General features: G+C 51.7%; 1 protein-coding gene across 2 annotated transcripts in view; it reads right to left on the reverse strand.

The window, feature by feature from the left end:
* Positions 1-4,763, reverse strand: part of wdr3 (WD repeat domain 3) — a 57,762-nt gene extending 52,999 nt beyond the window's left edge. The window contains exon 1 of one of the 2 annotated variants that reach the window (XM_078559629.1): positions 4,617-4,763. The gene's annotated coding sequence lies outside the window, so the exon portion shown is untranslated. The remainder of the gene's footprint in view (positions 1-4,616) is intronic. The other variant, XM_078559630.1, reaches the window with a different exon arrangement.
* Between the last annotated feature and the right edge of the window lie 8,570 nt (positions 4,764-13,333).

Here is a 13,333-nt window from a genome sequence, read left to right on the forward strand (position 1 = left end):
ACCAAACCCCCACACACACACACCAACCCACAAACCCCCCACACACACCATTTTCCCCCCTCTCTCCATCATTTCCCCCCCTCTCTCTCCCCATCATTTCCCCTCTCTCTCTCCATCATTTCCCCCTCTCTCTCTCCATCATTCCCCCCTCTCTCTCCATCATTTCCCCCTCTCTCCATCATTTCCCCCCCTCTCTCTCTCCATCATTTCCCCCCTCTCTCTCCATCATTTCCCCCTTCTCTCTCTGCCATCATTCCCCCCTCTCCCATCATTCCCCCCTCTCTCTCCCTCATTCCCCCCTCTCTCTCCCTCATTCCCCCCTCTCTCTCTCCATCATTCCCCCCTCTCTCTCTCCATCATTCCCCCTCTCTCTCTCCATCATTCCCCTCTCTCTCTCTCTCCATCATTCCCCTCTCTCTCTCTCTCCATCATTTCCCCCCTCTCTCTCCATCATTTCCCCCCTCTCTCTCCATCATTTCCCCCCCTCTCTCTCCCATCATTTCCCCCCTCTCTCTCCATCATTTCCCCCCTCTCTCTCCATCATTTCCCCCCTCTCTCTCTCCATCATTCCTCCTTCTCTCTCTCCATCACTCCCCCCTCTCCATCATTCCCCCTCTCTCTCTCCCTCATTCCCCCCTCTCTCTCTCCCTCATTCCCCCCCTCCCTCTCTCCATCATTCCCCCCTCTCTCTCCATCATTTCCACCCTCTCTCTCCATCATTTCCACCCTCTCTCTCCAACATTTCCCCCTCTCTCTCTCCAACATTCCCCCCTCTCTCTCTCCAACATTCCCCCTCTCTCTCCAACATCCCCCCCCCCCTCTCTCCCCATCATTCCCCTCTCTCTCCATCATTCCCCTCTCTCTCTCCAACATTCCCCCCCTCTCTCTCCCCCATCATTCCCCTCTCTCTCCATCATCATTCCCCTCTCTCTCCATCATTCCCCCTCTCTCTCCATCATTCCCCCCCTCTCTCTGCCCCCAACTACTCCTCCCCCCACCATTCTCCCGCTTCTCCCCATTCCACGCTCTCTCCCTCCCATCACACTACCATCCCCCTCCCCTCATTCTACCTCCTATACCTTCTCATCCCCTCCCCTCATCGCCCCCAGTCATCACCCCTCCTCTCTCAACGTCCCATGTCATTGCCCCCGCTGACTCCCCTCACTCATCACCCTCATCGTCATTCCCCTCTCATCACCCCTCCAAGTCATTGTCCCCCTCATCGCCCCCGCTCACTCACCGACGCGCCCGCTCACTCACCGACGCGCCCGCTCACTCACCGACGCGCCCGCTCACTCACCGACGCGCCCGCTCACTCACCGACGCCCCCCCCCACCCACACACTCATCGCCCTCCCGTCCCCCCCTCATCGTCCGTCCGCTCCCCTCATCGTCACCACCACCCTCATCGTCCACCCTCCCCCCATCGTCCTTCCCCCCTCATCGTCCCCACCACCCTCATCGTCCACCCTCCCCCCATCGTCCTTCCCCCCTCATCGTCCCCACCACCCTCATCGTCCACCCTCCCCCCTCCCTCATCGTCCCCTCTCTCCTGCCCTCCCTCATCGTCCCGTCCCCCCACCCCTCCCTCAACGTCCCCCCTCCCCTCCCTCATCGTCCTCCCATCATCGTCCGTCCGCTCCCCACCACATCGTCCTTCCCCCCATCTCGTACCCCCTCTCATCGTTCCCACCCTTTGTCCCCCCTTCCCTCCTCATCTCCCCCCCCCACCCTCATCGTCTCCCCTCCCTCCGACCCTCATCGTCCGCCCCTCCCTTCCACCCACCCTCATTGTCCACCCCCAACCTCCTCGTCGCCCGCCTCCCACCCATCCTCATCATCCCCGCTCCCTCCCATCCTCATCGTCCCCCCTCCCCCTACCCACCTTCATCGTCCCCCCCCTCCCTCCCTCCTCGTCCCCCCCGCCCTCATCGTCCCCTCTCCCTCATCGCCCCCCCTCCCCCTCCCTCATCGCCCCCCCTCCCCCTCCCTCATCGTCGTCCCCCTCCCTCATCGTCCCCCCTCCCCCTCCCTCATCGTCGTCCCCCTCCCTCATCGTCCCCCCTCCCCCATCGTCCCCCCTCCCCCATCGTCCCCCCTCCCCCTCCTCCTCATCGTCCCCCCTCCCCTCCTCCTCATCGTCCCCCCCTCCCCCTCCTCCTCATCGTCCCCCCCTCCCCCTCCTCCTCATCGTCCCCCCCTCCCCCTCCTCCTCATCGTCCCCCCTCCCCCTCCTCCTCATCGTCCCCCCCTCCCCCTCCTCCTCATTGTCCCCCCTCCTCCTCATCGTCCCCCCCTCCCCCTCATCGCCCCCCCTCCCCCTCCTCCTCATCGCCCCCCTCCCCATCGTCCCCCCTCCCCCTCCTCCTCATCGCCCCCCTCCCCGTCATCCCCCCTCCCCCTCATCGCCCCCCCCTCCCCATCGTCCCCCCCTCCCCATCGTCCCCCCCTCCCCATCGTCCCCCCCTCCTCATCGTCCCCCCTCCCCCTCCTCCTCGTCCCCCCCTCCCCCTCCCTCTCATCGTCCCCCCTCCCCCTCATCGTCCCCCCCTCCACCTCCCCCTCATCGTCCCCCCTCCCCCTCCCTCATCGTCCCCCCTCCCCCTCCCCCTCATCGTCCCCCCCTCCCCCTCATCGTCCCCCCCTCCCCCTCATCGTACCCCCTCCCTCATCGTCCCCCCCCTCCCCCCTCATCGTCCCCCCCTCCCCCCTTCATCGTCCCCCCCTCATCGTCCCCCCCTCCCCCCTCATCGTCCCCCCCTCCCCCCTCATCGTCCCCCCCTCCCCCTCCCTCATCGTCCCCCCTCCCCCTCCCTCATCGTCCCCCCTCCCCCATCGTCCCCCCTCCCCCTCCCCCATCGTCCCCCCCTCCCCCATCGTCCCCCCCTCCCCTCCCCCTCCCCCATCGTCCCCCCCCTCCCCTCCCCCTCCCCCATCGTCCCCCCTCCCCTCCCCCTCCCTCATCGTCCCCCCCTCCCCTCCCCCTCCCTCATCGTCCCCCCCTCCCCTCTCCCTCCCTCATCGTCCCCCCCCTCCCTCATCGTCCCCCCCCTCCCCCTCCCTCATCGTCCCCCCATCCCCCTCCCTCATCGTCCCCCCCCTCCCCTCCCCCTCCCTCATCGTCCCCCCATCCCCCTCCCTCATCGTCCCCCCCCTCCCCTCCCCCTCCCTCATCGTCCCCCCCCACCTCCCTCATCGTCCCCCCCCTCCCCTCCCCCTCCCTCATCGTCCCCCCCCCCACCTCCCTCATCGTCCCCCCCTCCCCCTCCCTCATCGTCCCCCCCCCTCCCCCTCCCCCTCCCTCATCGTCCCCCCCCCTCCCCCTCCCTCTCCCTCATCGTCCCCCCCCTCCCCCTCCCTCTCCCTCATCGTCCCCCCCCTCCCCCTCCCTCTCCCTCATCGTCCCCCCCTCCCCCTCCCTCTCCCTCATCGTCCCCCCCCTCCCCCTCCCCCTCCCTCATCGTCCCCCCCTCCCCCTCCCTCATCGTCCCCCCCCTCCCCCTCCCTCATCGTCCCCCCCCTCCCCCTCCCTCATCGTCCCCCCCCTCCCCCTCCCTCATCGTCCCCCCCCTCCCCCTCCCTCATCGTCCCCCCCCTCCCCCTCCCTCATCGTCCCCCCCCTCCCCCTCCCTCATCGTCCCCCCCTCCCCCTCCCTCCCCCTCCCTCATCGTCCCCCCCTCCCCCTCCCTCATCGTCCCCCCCTCCCCCTCCCTCATCGTCCCCCCCCTCCCCCTCCCTCATCGTCCCCCCCCTCCCCCTCCCTCATCGTCCCCCCCCTCCCCCTCCCTCATCGTCCCCCCCCTCCCCCTCCCTCATCGTCCCCCCCCTCCCCCTCCCTCATCGTCCCCCCCCTCCCCCTCCCTCATCGTCCCCCCCCTCCCCCTCCCTCATCGTCCCCCCCCTCCCTCATCGTCCCCCCCCTTCCCCTCCCTCATCGTCCCCCCCCTCCCCCTCCCTCATCGTCCCCCCCCTCCCCCTCCCTCATCGTCCCCCCCTCCCCCTCCCTCATCGTCCCCCCCCTCCCCCTCCCTCATCGTCCCCCCCCTCCCCCTCCCTCATCGTCCCCCCCCTCCCCCTCCCTCATCGTCCCCCCCCTCCCCCTCCCTCATCGTCCCCCCCTCCCCCTCCCTCATCGTCCCCCCCTCCCTCATCGTCCCCCCCTCCCCCATCGTCCCCCCCTCCCCCTCCCTCATCGTCCCCCCCCTCCCCCTCCCTCATCGTCCCCCCCCTCCCCCTCCCTCATCGTCCCCCCCCTCCCCCTCCCTCATCGTCCCCCCCCCTCCCCCTCCCTCATCGTCCCCCCCCCTCCCCCTCCCTCATCGTCCCCCCCCTCCCCCTCCCTCATCGTTCCCCCCCCATATCATCCCCGTCTCCCCCCCCCCATATCGTCCCGTCCCCCCCATATCGTCCCCGTCCCCCCCACTATATCGTCCCCCCCACTATATCGTCCCCCCCACTATATCGTCCCCCCCACTATATCGTCCCCCCCCATATCGTCCCCAAAGTCATTGCCTCCCTCATCACCCCCACTCACTCATCGCCCCCCCCCTCCCCCGGTCATTGCGGCCTCCCCATCTCCATCTCACCCCCACTGCCCCCACCCGTGTCTCCCGAACCTCACGCCGCAGCTCCTGGTCTCAGCCTCGGCCCCGCTGTTGGTCTCCAGAGCTTCGCGGAAACAGACGGATCAGACTGGATCAATCGATGACAGAATGAGTGAGTGAGTGATTGAGCAGCTGACTTGCTGTTTGCTTCTGGCTCTGTTCCTGATGTTGCTGACAGACTTTTTGGATCATTGTCTATTTTCAATATATACTTCAGCTCCACAGCCGGAAACAAGGGGAAAATAAATTAAACTGTGGCATCACTGGAAGGCTATGAGTTGATTGGCTGCTAAGTATTACTTGGTTTCTCTTTCTCCAATGTTCGGAAGTTAGAAGAAGCTGGGAAATTAAAATTTTCTTTTCTTTCAATAATAACGGTTAAGTATTTTGGGCTGGTTGAGTACATATCAAACAGCACAACCGTTTGGCTGTTTGCAGCAGACTATTGACCATACTCAACCAGCCTGTGTTTTCAAAATTCGGAACAAAATTACTAACATTAGATGATTAGATGTGATTCTGCAATTGGACAGCACTTGCTGAACAACCCCAAGTGTGCCCAGAATTACACTAACAAACAATTTAAGATTGTCAGTCGGGCCAACAATGTGGCTCACTTACGCTTGCTAGAAGCTATCTATATTCACACGCAGCTAGGGACCTGTCCTCTACAGGCAAAAGAAACATGTCCAGGCATTGCACCTTTTTTAAATTAAACAAAAGCGTGGGGGACAATAGTTCCCTGATGCATTCTCCATGACAATGTCTTGACCAATCAGAGTCGACTTGCCAACCAGTCAGCACCCTGTTCTCATGCAGTATAAATTGTTGCTCACTTTGAAATTTGGCATTCTTGCATCTGCCCTCATGAGTGCAAGATGAAAAGGTTTAACAGCATGTCCCTTTTTGCAGCAATACTTGAGTCTTTTTTTAGGTAGTATGTTTTATTATTTAATAGATAGAAGAATGGCAGGGCAGCTGCAAAACCTGGAGTGCATATTCTGTTCCATGTGGGAACTCCAGGATATTTCCTGTGGGAACTCCAGGATATTTCCTGTGTCCTGGATAAGCATATATGCAGTAAGTGTCATCAGTTGCAGCAGCTTGAGCTCGGGGTTTCAGCATCACTGCAGTGCACCCATGAGGTTGTGGATAGCACATTTGTGGAACAGATCACCCTACAGTTTAAGAGTATGTAGGGAGAGAGGAAATGGATGACCACCATGCAGACAAGAAGAAATAGGTATGTGGTGCAAGAGACCCGAATGCATTGCATTTTCTGACCGTTATTCAGTTCTGAATATGGATGAAAGTGATGGTGCATCTGGGGAGTGCAGCCAGAGCCCAGTCCAGGCATTTGGGCTGGCTCAGGCGACAGGACGATAGAAAAGCAATGGTGATAGGAGACTCAATAGTTAGGTATCAGGTGTTTCTGCGGCCGAAGATATGAATCCTTTGGTGTCAAAAATGTCACTAAATGGCTGCAGAGCACCCTGAAGGGAGAGGGTGAACAGCCTGTGGTTGTGGTTCACATGGTATCAATGGCATAGGCAGAAAGAGGGATGTGGTTTACAGCCAAAATTTAAGGAGCTAGATAAGAAATTAGCAGATAGGACCATAAAAGTAGTAATCTCTTGTTTACTCCCGTTACCACATACAAGTGAGTATAGAAATAGGAGGATAAAGTAGATGAATGCATGTCTCGAGAGATGGTACAAGAGGAAGGGCTTTAGATTCTTTTGATGTTGGGATCAGTTCTGATGGAGATGGGAACTTTACAGGCCGGACACTTGCACCTAAACAGCACAGAACCATATTCCTTGTGGGGCAATTTGCTAGTGCTATTTGGGACTGTTTAAACTAATTTGGCAGGAGTGTGAGTGTCAGGTGTTACAACCGGTCCCCGGGCAAGGTTCCCCCAATTTGTTTTGATCCTGGACAAGGTACTTCAAATTGTTATGCTCCCAGGTGAGGAGGGCTGAACTGGCTCCCCTTCTTTATTCAACCTCCTTGTTTGGTCACAAGGTTAATTTAGAAAGGATCCCTTTTCCCAGTCCAAATATATTTATGTTTTAACCAGTTTGAAGAGTTGCAGAAAGAGTGAGTTTATTAATTACTAAAATGTGAGAAAAAAATGTAACAAAAATAAATGTTAAAAAGATATACGAATCAATCTTTGGCTGGTCCATGAGGACTACATGATGTACCGTTGTGGCTGTTAAATTGAATGATTCCAGCAGAGCTGGCTTTGGGCAGTTGAGCAGATGTTTTGGAGATTCTTGGTTCCGTGGTTAGCTGAAAGGAGTTGTCCTGTTTCCTTTTTGACTGTGGCTTTGCTGATCTGTGACTTTCTTCCAGCAATCAGAGAGAGGGGACTTTTTTTACCTGCAAGCACAGGGATGCTTAGTTAATGTTCTTCAGCTGTGATCTTCACAGCACACACTAGCACACCAGGTCTGGAATGCCAAAACTAGCACACAGAAACTAGGGTTGCAGTTGGCTTTTAACCCTTTTTCTTGTGTATTCCTGGAAGAGAAAAAAACAAACATGTCTTTCGCCCAGATCTGCTTCTTTTTAACTCACATCATGAGTGCGACATTCCATTCTCTGGACTAGTTGGTCAAGTGTAATAAACATAGCAATTTTTCAACAAGTGGTTACTTTACAGTCCCAGCCAGCTTTTGCTTGTAGGTCCTTTTTTAAAAAATGCACACATTTTGCTTAAAAGCCCAATATGTCCGTAAGTTATTCGAGGCTATGATCCATGGTCATGACACAGGAGATAATATTAGAGGGGGATACAAAGGTGCAAAGAATACTGGGAGAAACAGATAGTACTAGAGTTGAAATTGGTACGGTATACGATGGGTTCAGCATAAGAGGGAAAATAATAAAGCCTAAATTAGGATTACAGTACATGAATGTGTATGTGTGGCGCTATGAAACTATACTTAGCTCATTGAGAGCGGAGGTCAGGAACTTCAATCCTGATAGACCTTGGAGCTCTTGTGCATGCACAGACAGGGAGCAGGCTGCACATGCACAGTTTTGCGATTTTTATGTTTTTTGAGCCCAGTGTGCCTGTGCATGAAGAAAAAATGGTGCAAAAACCCAGGTTATGTGACCGGGAGCGGCACACCATGGAAGACTATTGTCCCAAGCAGAGGACAGGGAGAGGGGGTCAAGAAGAGGTCCTAAAAGGAAGTCCCAGGTAGGGGACAGAGACAGGTCTCCCTTAAGGTAAAAACAAACAGCAAAGAAATAGATTCCAAACAGGAAAAGGACTGCGGGTAGCAGACTTTAAGGGAAGAGGGCTCAGGGGAAGCTGTGGTAATCAAAGAGGGCTCGGGAAAAGCCCTGAAGACTGAAGAAGGCAGTCGAAGGTTGGTGATTCTGTGCTGCGGGCCATTGGGCAAATGTACCCCTTTGGATCAGTAGTGTTCTGCTCAGTGTGGCCGAAGAGCTGAAACTGTGCTTGTGAGTTGGTGCTTTGAGTGCGTACTTGGGAATCCAGTGGAATGGAATCTCGGGAGACGAGATTGAAACCCTACAAGGTAGGCCGTCATTGATGCGATCCTAGTTAGAGTGACGTTTAGAGAGAATTACCAGGTTAGATCTTTGAGGGTGAAAACTGGAATCCCTTGTGAGAGAGACAGAGTTTCAGTGAGATTGATTGGCTCACAGTGTTACTGACGTCTGGATGGGTTGTTGAGAAATCTGTGGACCCTGTCTTGTTCGCAGCTGCATTTATTTTGTAGTGTGGTGTGTTTGACCACAGTTTGTCTTTTACTTCACATGCATCTCATATTGTCCCTGAATGTTAGCGTATAAGATAGATATTGTAAACTGCTTTATATTTCTGACCTTTTATAGTAAAGTTAACTTTTGTTTGTTCAAAACCTGTGGAATCTTGTGGCTTTATTCTATTAACAGGTGTCTTGAATCTCAAACTTTGTCTGCTTTGAGTAAGATGTTACTGGCCCCTAACCAGATCTTACCAATAACGTGGGAGTCTGGTCAAGGATCTTAACAGTGGAGTGTGATAAATAAGATTGGTGTGTTGTAGAAGCAGATAGCCATGTGGAAATATGATGTAGTGATAACAGAGACCTGGATCAAAGAAGAGCAGGACTGGGTATTAAATATTCCTTGATACAAGCTGTTCAGGAAAGATATGAAAGGAAGGAAATGAAAAGGGGTGGCAGTATTGATTAAGGAGAATATTGCTATGCTGTAAAAGGAGGATGTCCCAGACGGATCAAGGATACAATCTATTTGGGTAGAGCTAAGAACAGAACAAAAAAAGTGCAGTTACACTGCTTGGTGTAGTCTATAAACCACCAACTAGTGGAAATATGTAGAGGAACAAATTTGCAAGGAAATTATACAGAAGTGCATGAATTATAGAGTAGTTATAACGGGCGAGTTAAGTTATCCGAATATAGACAGGGATAGTAGTAGTGTAAAGGGCAAAGGGGGACAAGAGTTCCTAGAGTATATTCAGGAAAATTTTCTACAGTAGTATGTTCCCAGTCTAATGAAAAAGGAGGCAATGCTGGGATTCCGGTGAAATGAAGTGAATCAAGTGTCAGTAAAGGAACGTTTAGAGGACAGTGATCATTGTATCATAAGGTTTAGGTTGGCTATGGAAAAGGACAAGGAACAATCCAGTGTAAGAATTAACTGGAGGAAAGTCGGCTTCAATTGGGTGTGAATGGATCTGGCCCAGATCAACTGGAATCTAAGATTACCAAGCAAAACTGTAATTGAACAATAGGCTACCTTTAAAGAAGAGATTGTTCATATTCAGTCAAGGTATATTCCCACAAAGGGTAAACAAATCCTGAGCTCCCTCAATGATGAAAGAAATAGAGATTAAGATGAAGCAGAAAAAGTGTGCTTAAGATAAATATCAGGTGGATAATACAATCGAGAACCAGGTAGAATATAGAAGGTTCAGAGAGGAATTGAAAAAGCAAATAAGAGAAGCAAAGAGAAAATATGAGAAGAGACTGACAGTTAATATAAAAGGGAATCCAAAAGTATCCCACAGGCATATAAATAGTAAAATGGTGATAAAAGGAGGAGTGGAGCCAATTAGAGACCAAAAAGGGGATTTATGCATTGAGACAGGGGGCATGGCTGAAATAGTAAATTAATACTTTGCATCCGTCTATACCAAGGAAGATGATGCTGCCCAGGTGAGGTTGAAAGAGGAGGTAATTCAGGTACTGGAAAAGTTTAAAATTGTTAAAGAGGAGATACTGGATAAGCTGTCTGTACTTAAAGTTGATAAGGAACCAGGACTGAATGAGATGCATCTAAGCATACTGAAGAAAGTGAGAGTGGAAACTGCAGAAGCACAGGTCGTAATTTTCCAATCTTCCTTAAATACAGGGGTGGTGCCAGAGGACTGGAGAATTGCAAATGTTACATCTTTGTTCAAAAAAGGGTGTAAAGATAAGCCTAACAACTACAGGCCATGCAGTCAATTTAACCTTTGTGGTGGGGATGCTTTCAGGAATGATAATTTGGCACAAAATTAATAGTCACTTGGGCAAATGCAGGTTAATTAAGGGAAGCAAGCATGGATTTGTTGAGGGAAACTCATGTTTAACTAACTTGCTTGACTTTTTTGTTGAGTTAACAGAGAGGGATTGATGAGGGCAATGCTGTTGATGTAGTGCACATGGACTTCCAAAAGGCATTTGATAAAGTGCCACTCAACAGACTTATGAGCAAAGTTATAGTTCATGGGATAAAAAGGACAGTAGCAACATGGATACAAGGTTGGCTAAGTGACATAAAACAGAGTGGTAGTGAATGGATGTTTTTGGATTGGAGGAAGCTTTATAGGGGAGTTCATCTGGGTTTGGTTTTAGGACACAAGCTCTTCCTGATATTAATAACCTGGACCTTGTGTTCAGGGCAAAATATTCAAAATTTGTGAAAGATATGAAACTTGGAAGTATTATGAACCATGAGGAGGATAGAGTAAAACTTCAAAAGGAAACTGACAAGTTGGTGGAATGGGCAGACAAGTGACAGATAAAATTTAATGCAGGGAAGTGTGGAGTGTTTCATTTTGGTAGGAAGAATGCTGAGACAATATAAAATAAAAGGTACAATTCTGAAGGAGGTGGAGGAGCGAAGAGACCCGAGTGTATACATGCATAAGTCATTGGAGGTGGCTGGACAGGTTGAGAGAGTGGTTAATAAAGCATATGGAATCCTGGGCTTTATCAATAGGGCATAACGTACAGGAGCAAAGAAGTTATGTTAAATATTTATAAAACACTGGTTCGGTCTTAACTGGAGTGATTGAATTTTTCGGGGAGATAACTAGTTGTAAAGTTGATGTAGTCTACATGGACTTCAGTAAGGCTTTTGACAAGGCCTGCATGGGAGACTGGTCAAGAAGGCAAGAGCCCATGGGATCCAAGGCAATTTGGCAAATTGGATCCAAAATTGGCTTAGTGGCAGGAGGCAGAGGGTGATGGTCGAAGGTTGTTTTTGCGATTGGGAGCCTGTGACGAGTGGTGTGCCACAGGGATCGGTGCTGGGACCCTTGCTGTTTGTAGTGTACATTAATGATTTAGACATGAATATACGAGGTACGATCAGTAAGTTTGCAGGTGGCACAAAAATTGGTGGTGTCGTAAGTGGTGAGGAAAGCCTTAGATTACAGGATGATATAGATGGGCTGGTAAGATAGGCAGAGCAGTGGCAAATGGAATTTAATCCTGAGAAGTGTGAGGTGATGCATTTTGGGAGGACTAACGCGGCAAGGAATACACAATGAATGGTAGGATCCCAGGAAGAACAGAGGATTAGAGGGGGCATTGGTGTACATGTCCATAGATCCCTGAAGGCAGCAGCACAGGTAGATAAGGTGGTTAAGAAGGCATATGGGATATTTGTCTTTATTAGCCGAGGCATAGAATATAAGAGCAGGGAGGTTACGTTGGAGCTGTATACAACGCTAGTTAGGCCACAGCTGGAGTACTGTGTGTAGTTCTGGTCGCCACACTACAGGAAGGATGTGATTGCACTGGAGAGGGTGCAGAGGAGATTCACCAGGATGTTGCCTGGGCTGGAGCGTTTCAGCTATGAAGAGGACTGGATAGGCTAGGGTTGTTTTCCTCAGAGCAGAGAAGACTGAGGGGTGACCTGATAGAGGTATACAAAGTTATGAGGGGCATAGATAGGGTAGCTAGGAAGAAACCTTTCCCCTTAGCGGAGGTGTCAATAACCAGGGGGCATAGATGTAAGGTAAGGGGCAGGAGGTTTAGAGGGGATTTGAGGAAAATATTTTTCATCCAGAGGGTGGTTGGTATCTGGAACTCACTGCCTGAGCGGGGTAGAGGCAGGAACCCTCACAACATTTAATAAGTATTTAGATGAGCACGTGAAATGCCATAGCACACAGGGCTATGGGCCAAGTGGTAGAAAATGGAATTAGAATAGATAGGTGCTTGATGGCCGGCACGGACACGATGGGCCAAAGGGCCTGTTTCTGTGCTGTATAACCCTTTGACTCTGACTTTATGGAGTATTGCATCCAGTTCTGGGCACCACACTTTAGTGAGGATGTGAAGGCATTAGAGAGGGTGCAGAAAAAATTCGCATGAATGGTTCCAGGGGTGAAGAACTTAGTTATGTAGTAAGGTTGGAGAAGTTGGGACTATTCTCCTTGGAAAGAGGTTGAGAGGGGATTTGATAGCAGTATTCAAAATCATGAGGGGTCTGGACAGGGTAGATAGGAAATTAGATCATTATCTGAAACGGAAAAAAAATGCAGGGATATGGGGAAAAGGCAGGAGAGTGGCACTAGGTGAATAGCTCTTTCAGAGCCCCAGCAAAGACAGAACAGCGGAATGGCACACTTCTGTACTGTAACCATTCTGTGAATCTATGAATACAACTTACAATTTTAAATGTCAAATTCCTGAAAAAGCTACCATTATCTCCAAGCTATTTATATGGTGATTTGCAGGTTTGGGTGAAATTTATTTGACCCAATCCCTCCAGAGAGGAGGGCACCCCACAAAAAAAACAGAGCAATGTGATTTAAATGAGAATGTTCGGATTTAACTGATAAAACTATCACATTTGACCAAAGCAAAATTCTGTGGATGCTCTAAATCTGAATTAATTCCAGCATTTTCTGTTTATATTACATTGGTAAAGCTGTTAATCATGTTATTTTATTTTTGTAAAAATGCAAAGATTTTGCAATATGTGCTGTAAAAGTTTAATTCCAACACTAAAGCATCAATATGATGCAATTAATGCTTTGCTCTTAACCCAGGACAAATGAAAACCTCTTTCGACCAAAAATATCCATTTTCGCTGCAGAGACTTGGCACTTCAGTCTGGAAATGTGATATCCAATATGTGATCCCTTAAGGACATAAAATAGAAGAAGCAGTTGGGTTTGGCTGATATATTCCACTACCACCAGATGAAGATCTCTCAGTTGCAGACGATGTGTGAAGCGCCTCCTGCTCCTCTGATCGAGTCTGAGGAGGAACACGGGCCCCGCCCCTTTCCTCGGAGAGGAAGTGACGCGATAGATCTGGCGGCTGTTTCCGGTCACGGTTGCTGAGTGGGCTCGAAGTGGAGGTGGCGAAGCTGGAGAGACCGTGAATCAGTATCCGAATCCGGGGAGAGAGACCGTGAATCCGGATCTGGGCAGAGGCCTCTCTCCCGGGGCCGCCAGCAGTGAG

Source organism: Cetorhinus maximus, chromosome 16 (genome assembly GCF_964194155.1).
Source record: "Cetorhinus maximus chromosome 16, sCetMax3.hap1.1, whole genome shotgun sequence".
NCBI lineage: Eukaryota > Metazoa > Chordata > Chondrichthyes > Lamniformes > Cetorhinidae > Cetorhinus > Cetorhinus maximus.